Raw genomic sequence first — 15,566 nt, 5'->3', positions numbered from 1 at the left:
TCCAGGGAACATGTTCAGCAAGTTCTTAGGAAACGAGGTCATTTCTCAGTGCATGTACACAAGCAGTAGGTGCAACATACCCAGAAGAACCACGTTGCGTCCAATGCGCACACATTATTTGCCTGAAAATCTCAGAGAGAACCACTGGATTCCCCATAAAAAGTCAATTTGTCTGGATATAATCCACTGAACTTTCTTGAATTTATTTGTTTAATAGGCAGTGTGGTATTTATAGTCACCACATCTCAGATAATTAGGAAAATTGACACTGCTACTTTCAAACGTGCTTTTAATTTATTCTCAAAACAAGAGAAGATCAGCTAGGAGCCAAAAGAGATGTCTAAATCAACAGGAGGAGGGCACCTGGCTGAGTCTGGCTGCATCAGTGCACTGTTTTCACAGGAACTAAGAGGGGAATGAAAGAGCACCACAGGACAGCAACGCGTTCAGTCGGTTCATTCTTACTGAAATGAAAGTGAAATGCAATTAAAGCTTAGAGTTTCTCCAAGGAGCTCTAAATAACAATACATCTTCTTCTTTTTATTCAGATGTTTAAATAGCTTTCAAAGAAAACTTGATGAACATTTTAAACGTTATTTTGGGGTTTAACGCCTGAGAGAAATGGTCGTATTCCTCTTTAACTTAAATCCTAAAAAAACCCAAGGAAAACACATACTTTTCATTTAAGCAAGATTTGGTTTATCCTAGATTAAAGTGATCTACCTTTGGGCACTACGTAGAGAAGGCTAAGTTCAAAAAGTGTTTTCACCTTATTCTTCCTCTGTGGTCAATGAAGAAGTAGCCTTGCAACAAGCCTAAGACCTGCTTGCTTTTTGGAAGGGTCTCGCTCCCACCACCAAACACAGAGGGGCTACTCCCAACCCGCAGGAAAATCTGACATTAGAACTAAGCTAAGATACCTCCACACCTCTCCTCTTCATCTGACTGCTCCAGTGCTTGTCTGGCCCCACAGTGGGCTGGTTCAGGTAGTTAAACCTGTAGAAAATGAATCCTGTCCTCCAAAAATGAACTGTTCCCTGAACCAGCTCATATCACAGCAAGAGTGAGCATGTCAAACTCAGCCCAAGGCTAACAGTGTGCCTAGGAACACAGTTGGAGGCCCAGGAGAGGAAAAAGGGAGTAAATAGGGAGTTCAGCAGCTTAATTATGGTATGAAACTGGTACATCCTTAAGTGGTTTGAATCCAGTCCAAACGACGGACAACATATATGTGTGCGTGTTGTTCCCATCTGTGCGTGTATGTATATGTTTATCTCCTAGGTATATATAGGCAGACAAATAGACAGATATCTTTATATGAATATGTTTTTAACCAGGCTTTCCAAATTTATGGTACACATAACAGAAATCCTTTTTTCCCGTCCTTAGGTCCTCCAAGGAGGCACTGGTTCATCTTTCTCCTTAACCAGAGGCTTGCCAATTTTTCTGCTTGTCAAAGCAAATGATCACCAGACCTCAACTGAATATTCAATCATTTCCATGAGACATTTTCTGATAGATACTTTGTGGGATCTAGCACACACAATTGGCTGAAATAGCCCTTGTGGCAAATATATTGTTAACATCAACAAATTAAAGAGAATATTAATAATACTTTGCACTTTGTCAAGTCCATCCTTCAAGGATCCCAAAGCACTTAGAAAATATGAAATTATTAAGACTCCTAAGATCATTAATGATGTAAACAAACATGCTTGTCAACTAAGACAATGTCTGCTAATTAATTTATTTCTTGTGTTTGGAGAGAACGTTTATAACTGATTTATAAAACTCCAAAAATAAAGGTTTGTAATTGAGATACTGACATCTTCTTAATTTCGGCACACCAGCAATTAATTTTGTAATTTATTTGCACAAAAAGTTAAGAAACAATGATGATTGCCTCTCATGCATTATCCTATAGACAGAAATGGTTGAATTTAAACAACAACAAAAAGAAATTAATGCCCTGAATACCAATTAATTGTTCCTCAATTAGTCTACGATGAACGCTGCATGCAGTAGATCTAACTTCAGGTCAAATATGTCTATGGAATCCACATGTTTGATAATTGTCTGAAAGCCAATACATGTTGTAAATTTTTATCTCTGGAATGTCCAATTTTCTTTTTGGAATCAACTTGAATAATATTACATAAAAATATTTCCCATTTTTACACTGTAAGAACATATTTACGTTCTGCCATAGTAAGAGTTTGAAATTAATGAAAAATCAGATTTCTTTTGGCTTTTCATCCTGACCAGAGAAGTGAATCCACACAGTTAAATATGTAATGATATCCCCTCTAATATTCTCATACCCAAATAGTAAAGGGAACCTATGTATTATCATATTAAGCAGGAAAAAAGTTTTACTAGCTGCTTTTTCTGTAGACAAATTCTAAAAAGCTACATTATTTTGATCATCTATTATTTTTAAACAACAACAAAGCACAGGAACCATAACTGGACACGACATGTGTCAGGTGTTTTATAAAGAATAAAACAGTGGCTCTCTGCCTCAGAGAGTTTATAATTTAAGCAAAACAAACAACAGTCTCTGAAGCTACATTTCAGTTACGTTGGACACCATCATTTCAGTAACTTTTAGAGGCCTCTGATTTGCATATCAAACCCTGTCCCAAAAAAACTAATGGACTTCAGAATAAGCACACACTTAAGTGCTGAGCTTAAAAAACTTAAACGCTGAGTTCACAGAGTTTTAATACTTCTTGGACTTAAAGACTTGTTAAACCTATGTTGCAGGATTTGAGTGTATTTACACATATAACGAACAGTTAAACACCTGCTGCAATTCAGGTTCCAGTTGGCCTCACTGATTAGAAGCTCCTTGGCTCTCTTTGTGATTTGAATTACAAGCTCATTCAATTTTTTAAGTTTATATAGGATGAGTGAAGATGTATAAAAGCTTATGCCACAATTAGGAGGCAGCCATGCTCTAATCTTTATACTCCCCTGCTCCCTAAGACTACAAAGGGCCATTGCAGTGTATCTTAGGGTTTCTTTGAATTACAGCTGCCTAAGGTACTTCCCAGCACCTTCCTGTGTTGCTATCAAGTCCAAAGCTAGATTTAGTGACTTAGATTCAGGTAAAACCTCAAATTATTATAGTTGGCTTTAGAGCACTCAGGGCCTCTTCTTACTTTCTGTCACCAGAGAAAGCAAAAGATTTAAGGAAACACAAAAGCATCACAGCTAAAATGGTCCTTAACTTTAAGGATGTCACACCATAACAGAAGTGAACACAGAATCTCCGCTTGTCAGATGGTGCCAGGATGTTGCCTTCATAGGGCATCTCCTAACAGAAGTGGGAAGGTGAACTTGTGATCCTATGGTCTCGATTTTTTAAGACCTATGTCTGGAATGGACTTGTTCCTGGTTTACATTCCTGTAACATCAAATCAGACCTGCTACTACATCAAGCCTCAGGCTATTCTATCTGATCACACAAGCCCTGCATCAAAGCACAAAATATAGTGACATCAACTACATTAGACAACAAGTCCTCTCCTAATAGCCTATTCTTGTTATACTTCCTGGGCACCTGGAATAGAAACTTAAAGTTACATTAATGTTTTCAGGCTACAGGTCTCTGGAAAAAAATGTCATGAGTGGTATAGCTTGTAGCTGTTTTCTCAACCTGATTTTTGCTCACCCAATCTACTTTTCACAAGAAGTCTATGCTACTTTTCACAAAAAGATTAAAATTGTTTCGAATGTGTGATTCACTTCCTTAAACACTTTAAATAGATTTTTATTCTTATTGTCACTGGAAATGAAACTAAACAGTGATGCAGTTGCAGCAGGGAAGACAGTTCATAGTTTAAAGATGACAGAACACTTACATGTTTTTTTGGTTGAGTCCTACATTTTGTTTAGCTTGTAGTCTTTGCTGTGGCCCCTTTCGCTTTGAAAGAGCTCAGCTTCTGATCTCTATACCATTCTCAGTAAACACCTTGATCCTGTATCAACTCATAGAAGGACCTTTCATCTTACTAAAAGAATCTGGGATGAGAGCAGACACAGCTGTGTAAAGTACCAAAGGCAACTTCCATGTGCTTACACACCGCTGAATGTTGCTTAGCGACACATAGCTCTTCAGCATAAAGATATGCCAAAATCATTCAAACAGAACTCACCTCATATGCTGCTAAAAGGAAGGCCAGGCAGCCCTTCAGAAGCACAGGGCTCTTCAAACTTTCTCTTTTTTCTTTCTTCTCTCCATGCTCCAAGTTCACTTGAGAACAGGTTCTCCATCTGCCATGCACCATTCGTCTTAAAAAAAAAAAAAAAAAAAAGAGACAACTATCTACCTCAAACAATTTTCCCACTGAGATTTGTTTGTGAAAAAGGAGCAACATGCATAAATCTTGAACTGCCTGCTCTGAGACCACTTCCAACTAGCATAAGACTTAAAGCAAGTATTCCCATGCTAGAAATAAATCTAATATAGTCACAGTTCATACACTATAGCTCTGGTCCACTTTTTCATCAGATTGTTAGAAAGGCTTCAAATGGACTTAAACAAGGTGCTTGAATTTTGGGTTATGTCTTCGCATAGGAGTGCATGCTGCCTGATGACTTCAAGGAGAAGGTTAAATTTCTCTGACAGTTTGTCCTCATGTAAAGAAATTAATGTCTATACACATGCAGTACATGCTACAGTTACATTGTAGAGACTCCACTTGCAGGGAATACAGAGTACTCTCTTTCAAGGCTTGGAGTATGAGCTCTTTACACTATTTTTGCTTGGACTTCTCATTAGTGCTACCACCATTGTGCCCCACTGCTCCACATGTATTTTTGGCAACTTACTCTCTATAGTGATGTGATAACATGGTAGGGTCTTAGCCAGATTTTAAGGTACCCTAAAAATAAAGGCATTTTTAAATAAGAAATGTATTAATCAGTTTAGCCTTTTAAAACACAACATGCAGCTCGTCAGCTTTCCAGATCTGTTCTGAAAACCATATCTGTGTGTCAGTAAAAGACATTAGTATAATGACATATTAATGTGGCATCAGTGGGAGACATCCAATTACAATGTTTCATACAGCTTGTCTCACCTCTTGCTGTGTATGGCTAATGAACAAGGACAGGAACTTTCAGAGAAAAAGTGGAGAAGATTGTCATTTTCTGAACCTGGCCCTCAGCAATTGTGGTCATCTGTGAAATTACTTTTTCTGTAAGCAGAAAATTCTCCCTTTGGATATTTAACAGAAGAGCAATGGAAAATGGAAAATGCTTCCTTTGCGAATCAGGATAGCAGTATTTAAAATGAAATCATTAATAAAGGATCAATGATATATAGAGGCCCAACTTCATTCCAGAAAGCATGAATACTTTATTGACTGTTAGATTTATAAAAGAATCCTGGCTGTACTTTGCACATTATTCACAAAACCTTTTGCTCTGTAATTTGGATGATTGCTATACAGGAATTGGAGAACAAATCTGAATGGTTTAAGGGTGTAATAAAATGCAGGCAGGTACTTTCTCCTCCAAGCCACCTGCTCAGAACTACTCAGGTTAGCTCTGGCTGAAAATTGGTACCCTGTTGTTGAATGGCCTGTGGAGGGAGTCATTCTCAATCCGTCCCAGGTCTCAGCAGACAAAAGCCTGCAGGAGAACATGCCCGTGCTGGTGAGAACCCTCTCCAGTCTCCTCTTTCCCTTACTAAAAGAAGGCTGAGAACAGCAAAGAGCTGGTGCTGCCACTGAGCCACATAATACAAGTTACTAATTTCTGATGTTTCTCATTATTCAGGGAGGGGAAAAAACCCCACAACATTATATATATAATTCTCAAAAATATTTGTTATATTAAGCAGGCCAGTGAACCACTGAGCTATCTAGAAAAATCTACCCATTCTATTACTTGCAATTGCTTTCCTATTACACAATTAGTACTTAACATGACACTTCTTCACATGTTGGTGGAAGCGGGATTTGGTTTTACATTTGCAGCCTCATCATCTGAAGCTCAGCTCTGGAGTCTTCAGCTAATGGGATATCTCCTAACAGCATAAAAAGCAGTAGCCTCTAAAAAGAAATAAACTGGCATGGAGCTGTACATGAATTAACAGAACATACAGTGAGTTTACTTCAGCTCATTCTAAGAGCAGAAATAAAGGTAAGATGCACAGTACTTGTGTAGTTTGTTGGTCTCAGTAAGAATGTTCCATTCTTGCCATAACCGCTTTCACCACTTTCAACTCTTGCTGGCTACAGTGGAAGTCAGTTGAGGCTGGAACTAAAGACATATGCAGCATTTTGTTGGGATGTGGGCACTAATCCAACAAAATAAGAGCTTTTTTCCATTGCCATATGTGTCTTTTTTTCTCTCCTAAACAGACCATCCTTCCCATTAGTCAAATAGCATAAACAATTTTCTTGACAACAAAAAAATTACCATACCTCAATCAAAAAGAAACTGTAATGTGCCAACTACTATCTCTGTTGAATGTGCCTTTTCCTTAACTTTATTTTAGCTGATGTAACTCTGGCAAAAAATACCCTTATAGTCAAATAACCTGACTGGATCTGATAGAGGGATCTACACTATTGCTGCTATAAGTCCAGGAAATTTCACCCGGACAAAAATAATTACACACGAGTAAGAGGGATGTTTCTCTAGCAATGCAGAATTGCTCTGTAGTCAGCCACCTCACCATGGCACAGCTATTCTACGCAAGCTATTTTTAAAGGTCTACAAATTAAACTTAAAGAAAGCTTACAGCGTAATTACTGAAGAGAAAGAGGACACAAAGGGAGGGAGGAAGGAATCTTTCTAAATGCCTATAAACTCCTTAAGGGGCTAATCTTCAGAGAGGGGAGGCATCAGAAATCAAGTTTGATGAGTAATTTTCTCAGTCCAGACAGCACTGAAATATCATCAGACAGATATCCAGTTTAGCCCCCACTAATGTTTAATGGTTAGATAATCATGGCTCATAAGTTTAGTTTTAATAACAACCACAGCAGACACTTTATTAGCAGACTTTGCAGGCTACAGGCTTGTGCTTTGTCATTATAGGGATTCTTTGGTTTAAATACTGCATTTTTTTAAATGTATTTATTTATTTTTAATGGAGTTTTACATATATATATATAAATAAAAGCATTCTGTTTTCATTCTGATTCTCTAGTACTATGAGTAGCTACTTTGGCTACTCAGGAGTTTTCTGGCCTCAGCAAATCTTCTAACACACACAGCTACTAACTTACAGGGCTTCTAAGAATCACCAGAAATAGTATCCTTTTCAGGGAAGCTGAAGAATTGGTCAGATTTATTCTGTTTTTCTTAGGCCTTCTGCTATCAAGGCAAATTCTCTGGCAAATGTCCTGATAAGTTGGTACGGGGTGAAAAATCCCACCTTCTCACAAGCTGCCTGCGCTCTTCAGCACACACAACGCACCACTAGCTCTGAAGAGAGAGGACACATTGCCCTAAAAGGAAGCTGATACACAGACCATTTCTAGAGCAGGCATCAAGCGTAAAACATACAGTCCACCGGGCTTTTTTTGCATCCCCTATAGTTTTACTCTCCTGATAAAGAGTTACACAAGACAGAGAGCCTTTCTTAACCCTACACATCAAAGTCCCAGGTGCTGCAGCGTGTATATGCTGGCAGACCCTACGCAGCATGGACTTTTGCTCAAGCTGAACTTGTGCAGTTTGACTAGAAGCAAAGTGTTGTTATTTATAAAGCACTTTAAAGTATATTAACAAAACGGCTGATGCATATGTTTATTACCATGGTACCGGCAGCTGATAGGCATTATTTGAGTGGGAAAATTAGGAATCTAATACAAATACTCATTTAAAAAATAAACAATTCTTTTCTTTTGAAATTTCTCCTCAAACTCAAGATCAGTCCTGTACTGTAACCTTATTTTTCTCAATCCGAAGCTGTCTGAGAGCAGATGCAACTGGTTAAATTTAACTTGAATTCTAAACACAATAACATTAGTGTGTTTTCCAGCTGTTTGTTCTTTTTAGAAAAAGAAGCACTGTGGGTGGATGCTGTATCAGGAAGGGAGTGAAATAGGCTGTTCCACACTGAGAACCAATTTGTGGGAAGCTCCGGTATAACATCAACAGCATTTTATCATTTTCTGGCATCCAAGATTTTGGTAAATGGCTTTGTAAAGTAACTGCTAAAATTAATGCACAACAATATTTCAGAAGTTAATGGTGAGTACAGAGTATTAGGAGTGTACTTCAATTTTTTACATATGTAAAACATCATATGACCATTACTGTCACCTAAAGAAGATCTTGTGGTTGTTTCATCCTTTCAGCACACCATTCACAGGGTTCCTCTGTGGATGTGCATGGTCTGCTGCATAAAATAATGTCCTTCTCAAGGAATCTTCACAAGACCAAGGCTGAGGAATTCCCATTCTTGCACTTGGTTACATTGCTAGTGAGGCATCCTAGTCAAGAACAAGGCTAAAAAATTAGAGCCTTAGTCCTCACATCACGCTTTACTCACTGTCAGAGCTAAAGTTTGGCATTTCCATGCCTGTAGGACAGCTGTCACCTTGCAAAAAAAAAGTACATCTTCAAGCCATAGAGGTTATACCATATTTAAAAGAGAGATCAGTAAAGCAGTTTGGAAAGGCCTTCTCCTAATGATTTCATTCAAACTCAGAATTCAGATGGATGTGATTTGAGTTCCGTAGCTTTTTGTTTTCCACAGTCCTGGAACTCATTCTACATTTTCTGTTCTATGTCCTTCTGCCACATGATCTCTTAAAGAGATAAATTAGAAGACAAAACTTTGGCAATTTGACAACTATGTTTAAGCAAGTAGCAAATTCAGAGAGCTGTAAGACTTGCAGGCTAAAAGAGATATTAACAGTGATACCGTGATCAGTAACCATCTAGACTCAGCAGATTTAGAAACACCTTGGCTACTACGGGAGTTGTGGGGTCCCAAGAGATTCATTCAAATGGTGGGTCATGAAGGTGTGCCAGTTTTCACCACATAGTGTTGAAAACATGGGGCACAAGAAATTGCCAGGGTTGCAAGGTTATCTAATAGAACATGTAATTGACAAAGTGTAGTGATTTCAAGTTCAACATTTGAATGCAACATTTCAGAACCTGTCCTTTATTTGTTAAGGAAATGACTCATGGAAGCAAGGACAAAATTCATGCCTTTTTGCTAAATGTTCACGGCCTTCAGAATTTGCTTGTGGTTGCGTTTGTGCAAGCAAAAACTATGCATTTGAATATCTATTAAAAGCTAACGTGAAAGAGTCCCAATCCATTTGAACATTACTTATAGGTAGTATTTTAAATATTTTACACTTCTAATGTAACGGTCAGTTTAGATAAGGATCCTTCATCCTTTAGTGCTTTTGCCAGGGAAGTATAGAATCTCAACCTCCAGAAAAGACTTGTGAATTTTTGGGTTTGCTCTTTATCTGGCCATAGAGAAGCCAATAGTACTAAGTTTATTGCTTTCACTAGTCTTCTTATTCCTTTAGGATTAAGTATACAGGCACTGTAAAATTGCTGTAGTATAAATGCATTAACTAGGTCAATTAACTGAAAAGTTATGTTTCACAGCTCTTGCTCAAATTAAACGGAGGTTATGTCCATATGCAGATAATATGTGTTTATCTGGGCCCTTAGGCAGAGATTGAAAACAATCCCTGAACCGCATACCTGTGTGTTTGACACTAATCCCTGTATTTAGGCGCGAAGCATATCTTCAGTAATTTGCTTGCTCATAAAAATCCATAGATGTCTTCTCACTACTTGATTTGAATGCTACTATTTTGGTTGCCTGTAACGTTCTCACCACTAGAGAACAGTACTGCGCAGGGTGGCTTCTCCATACAAATCCAAAGTTGTGGACAGACAATGGCAAGGGGAAAGTAAAAGCCTTGAAAAATCCTTTTTTTTCTTCCCCCGCACTGGCGGACAGTTAGCAACCCATCAAGAAGCAGATATAGCAGATATAGCAGAGACAGCAGCTGTTGCAAACACTGACCAATGTGGCAACAGACTCCTCAGCTCTGCCTTGGAGCAGTGTGTCTCTAACAGCCAAGCAGTTGTCTATCAAGTGCAGCTTGGGAGCTGTAGTTTTGCTTCAGTTTTATACTTGAGATTAAATGGTAGCTACTTTTTCTTTTTTCTTTTTTTTTAAAAATTTTTTTTCGATGAAAACTTCAATTATGAAAGCCTGAAATCTCTCGCCAGTTTGGGAATCCAGATGAGGAGATTTCTAATACCCTTACCTAGGCATTTGAGAACAAAATAAGATAAGAAATTTGACTTGTAAAGATTCTGTCTTCAGAAGCCTTCCAAAAAGAGGCTTCACTTTTAGATTATCCCTGATGAAAGAAGAAGGTGTCTGTAATTGCTTCTTCACATTTTATAGCTGCATATTGGAAGGGCCAGGTGCCTTTTCCAAACCAATTTTTCAGGATTAAAATGACAGTGGCTGCAAATTCATTCAGTAAACAAACCACCTATTTCAAGCACTTAGAATAAAACCATTAGTGTATCTGCCTAAATCTAGCTCATTTTAAAGCATTTCCAACATACTCAGGAACCAACAGCAACCTCTGCTATATTTATCATCTGATTTCTTGGAAGATATTCTGCTTTGGAATACATCTCCTTTTGGCATTCTGAGCGTACTGTACTTTCTTATGTTTTTAAAGTGAGTAGTTCAGAGATGATAAAACACAGTTTTCTTTTCTATAAAGCAAAATCTTTCTAATGCTTTTCACTACTGTACAGCACTTCCTGCAGGAATAATTCAGAATAGCTTTGGGATTTTTCCCCTCTACACTGGATGAATGTATGAGCCCTATATTTACATTGGGAGACAAATGGCTACTGATACCCGCTATGATAGGATACAAATGAAGATACGTACAAATTAATGGGTTTGGTAGCAAATCTCTGATTCATGAAAAGGAGAACATCCTGTCCTGTTGCGCTGAGGGACATGTACCTAGTTTCTCCACCTATTTAGCTACATGCTATTCCCTGCTGCCTTTATGGTATGTGCACCTACTGGGGACGTGGCTCCTGGCACCTGCCTGCATCACTCGCTGTTGCCTCTACAGCACAAAGAGACTGAAGAGCTTAGCAGGGAGTGTATCGAATGCCAATCTGAAATGACATAACAGGCTTACTGGCTGAACTGGACAGAATTAGAATGTGACTTGAGTGCCCAAATCTCAGACACCAAAATTGCTTCTGACTTTACCGAAGTTAGAAGGGGCATAAAGGGTTACACATTGGCCATATTCCTTTAATTAGGGTCTCCTTAATCCTAAGAGAGACTACATGACTTCATAATATCCATTTTGGATGCTTTGGTGTACAGTTGGTACCAGTCACGAGGACAGTAACAGTGGACTGAACACGTGGCAGCTGCTTTCCTCAAGCCAGCCCTTGATTCTGACCACCAATTTAAACCACATCTTTATTATTACATAAGATGCTGATACTTGTTTACTATCTTATTATCCCAGCAGTTAGAAAACTAGATGTCACACAAATAATGGTTGCCAAAATCTCATAATTATAATCTACTGGTACTTCTCAATGCACTCCTCTGTCTGCTGATGCAAGCATCTGCAGGTCAAATAGTTGTGAGAAAATAGCTAATTATATCCTTTCCCATGAGGAAGAAAATCTTTAAATTTAATTAAAAGACCTTAACTCCAGTCCTGTACATTAGGGTCTTCTTCCCATTGGATTTTCTTCTGTGTGACTTACAGTGATAGACTTAACATTTATATTAGCAGTAGCTCTTATCTGTGGGTCTGCTTTTTACCCAGCACTGCTTGGAGGATAATTTGATCAAATGAGTCTCTCACCACCACATCATGTTATTTCACTTCCACAAAAAAGCCAATAAACAATCTGAACTTTAAAGTTCATTTCTGCAACTTGTGCTAGTATGTCTCACACTCCAGGTAGCAAAAGTCACACTCACAACATTTGGTTTGACGTATTAATCAACATGGTGGCAAAGGTCCCAGGAAAATCATGACAGAAGAGTAAAAGTGTCAAGCAAAATGCTCAGCTAGAGCTGATTTGGAAATGTAGTGTAGGCTGGGCTAAATAGCTTATCAAACAAAAACACTCCTCTGAATCCTTCATGTGTTTTCGAAGGAATGAAAAAATAAATCATCTTAGTACTTCCACAAAGTTAGAATAAACAAACCTATATATCTATATAGTTTTTGCTTTGGTATAATAATGCATTAATTATTAAAAGGATGTTTAGCATTACTGATTCTTTTCTGAGAAGAGAGACTTGCATAGAAAATCTGGATATTAGCAAAAAAGAAATATTTAAGATGTTTCTGTAATATCAACACTTACTGTATATACCTAGATTATGAAATCTAAAAGGGAATAATTTTCCTGCAGTTCAGTGTAATGACTTCAAAGTGGTCATACTATTGCTATAGAGCAGAGTTTCCCCCAGTATTCTTAACTACTAAATTTCTCTTTCTTAGAGCTGTTAGAGATAGATTGCCATAAGTTCTTTTATGTTGTTCAAAAGTGACAGCCATCACTATATAATTGATAATAATAGTACAAATGCATTTTTTTCTTATCATCTGTTTTGCTCTTCAGATCTATACCAACCCAGATTAAAGCAGATCCTTTAGAAGCAGAGATAATAGCATGTTTCCATTCCAGCTTCTTTATGGACAAGAAAATCTTCATGATAACTCTGTTTTTGTAAGAAAATCTCCCAATTAAAAAAAATACTTAGTTTAAGAAACTATATATTTAAATATATATCTATAAAAAACAGCAAAAGAAAACAATCATTTTTGAAAATGTTCATAAGAAATACTGCTTTCTAACCAGATGTTAAGTTACGTGCAGAAAGACTCACTTCTGCATGGTGCTGAGTCACAAAAAGTGCTGAACAGAGAACTAAACACCTGTAATCCCGAGTGGTCCAAAGCAGTTTGCTTTCAGACAGTTTAGAAGGTCATTCTTCTTCCACCTTCTGCTCTTGAAGATCAGTAAAAAGGATTTTTTGAGACAAGAAGCAGGGACAAAGACTTCTGTCAAACAAGCACGGAAGTACTGAGTCTACTGACATTCTTTCAGGTGACAGGTAGGAAGAATTCAACTATGTGTGGTCCAACAGTGCACCTCATGCTTCTACTTCTGAACTACTTCATAGAGAAAGCTCAGGGATATGAATTTTTTATCATAGGGCCTTCACCTTAAAGGCAAAATGACATGGCATAGTGGAAAAGTTCACAGGCACAATGGAAAGAATGCTGAAAGAAGAAGAGCAACCACAGTAAAAAGACAGATTTTCTCTAGGTGGAGGCAATACAGTGTGATTAATAATGGAGAGGAAGAAAGCGGCCCCCCACCTTCTATAACTCACAGGATACACACTTAGATCAAAGTCACTCCTGGTGTAACACTGAAATAACACTGGGGATGAAGTTAGACCATAAATCCCAATATCGTAGCCTGTTATGATGATGACTAATTTATTCTAGATTGAAGATAAGGGGTTATAAAAACAAATTTATGGACACTGTATTTGTTATAATTAATTTTCTCCACAGTGAGAGCACAGTGATTTGGAAAAATATGACCTTTTTAGAAGTACCTTATTTAATGGCCCATTATGGTACCTGGCTGCATCCAACATTTATGCAGTAAAACAGCAGAGTTCTTGTGCTCAGGGAAGGGATGATTTCATCAATTACAGCAAGTCTGGATGATTCAGTATCCCAGAAGATTTTTTTCTTTCTTTTAAATATCTATTTTGCCCACATACAGATGAGATTGGACATTTCTGATGTAAAAGCAAGAATTACATCCGAACCTTCTTGCTTTTGTTTAAATAAAAGAGTGAAGTCACATTTGTCTCTTCAGCAAGTGTGTGGCTGCACCAAACCAACCTGGCTAAGCCTCTCTGCACTCAGGCCCTGAATAATCCCTGTATTCACATAAAGGACAATTATTGCTGCATCTTAGTGGCATCTGTACAAGCTCTGTCCCTGCTAAAAAAGAAAAGTATCTCACAGTGCTCAGTTTCCAATAACCTTGGCTCCCTTTGTCCCTTCTGCTGCCCCAAAGCACACTCTTCCTCAAGTGGTTTGTGCTTTCTAATGATGAGATGGACTAAAAAAAACCTGAGAAACATCTTAAACATAATCTTCCAACTCGTAGTTCCTTTCTTACAACAGGCAGGATTGTGCGATAGCTAATAGCTCTGTTGAAATATATTAAGATACTGATATATTGAAATAATAGTTTGAGATATTTCTTATAACTATACATAAATGGCTAAAATATTTTTTAAAAACTTGGATAAAATTATACTAAACATGTGGACTGGCTTGTAGTATTTCCTCCCTACAATCTATGGCATTTTTCTTCTAATATGGTAATTTCTGAGATGTAAATGCAATTTTAGTCTGGTAGCAAAATCCTAGTGTTTGCAGACACTGTCAAAGTGGTAGCTCACTGTAATTACTTCCTCAACCATTCCCTATGAATGAAGCACTCTAGGCAATGCTAAAACTCTGCTTAATCACTGGAAAGAATATAAATTTTAAAACAAGATTGTATTAGATTGCCATTTTTATAACTAATTTCTCAATAGTTCCTTATAATACTAAATTTCAAACTGAAAAGTTGCACTTCAAGATTTTTATTAAAATTGCTTCTGAAGGAAATTATGCTGTTCTCCTAGCTATAAATTTTTGCAGTGGAGAGAACAGGGTTAATGAGTTACAGTAGAAGTGACAGTAAGCAAACAAAATTGCTAGGGAATGGATGGATCCGAAAAATCTCAAAAGCCAACAAACATAAAACAATTTAGATTTGATGATCGCTGGCTCAAAGTAACACCTAAACCTCAGACCCTTGTTCTTTCAACTGCAAGCATTCATCTAGTGCCTTATGTTAGACCACATCACAATCTGAACGTTACAAACCGAGACTGTGGAAATTATACTTCAAATAGATAGATGCCAAACCACAAACTTCGAGGCCTCTGAAGTGTTAGTTTGTTAGAAAGTAAGATCCTAGATGTCCCAAGAAAACAGTTTAAGCCAATTAACATCACTTCCATGACAGATCGTTGGCCTCAGTAAACAATAAAGATTAATCTTCACTGTCTTTAGATAAATAATCAAAAGTTAAAATCATCACAGTTTTTTGGTCTGAACTTCATAACTATTCTACTGCAGTATTTCAAGCTTCTTTCCTTGCCTTGAACTTAATGCTAACACACATTCAGAAAATAAACACCAAAAAGAATTTAAAGAAATAAAAAAGAACAAATAGTTCCCAGACAGTTTTCCTGCTATGACTATAATATACTGTTTAATGAAATATATAACACATTATTGGCTATGCTTAAAGGTTACTAAATATCAAAAAGTTCTAAAAGACAAAGACAGAAAAAATCCACACTGCAGGTAGAAATCTTGTTCTAATATAGGTAAGAAAGAAATATTTGCTGTGCATCCAGATTTGTGACAGCAAGACAGGTCTATTCTCTGAGTTCTATT

The sequence above is a fragment of the Caloenas nicobarica genome, chromosome 10, assembly GCF_036013445.1.
Source record: "Caloenas nicobarica isolate bCalNic1 chromosome 10, bCalNic1.hap1, whole genome shotgun sequence".
Classification (NCBI taxonomy): Eukaryota; Metazoa; Chordata; class Aves; order Columbiformes; family Columbidae; genus Caloenas; species Caloenas nicobarica.
Note: the sequence above shows the minus strand (reverse complement) of the source record.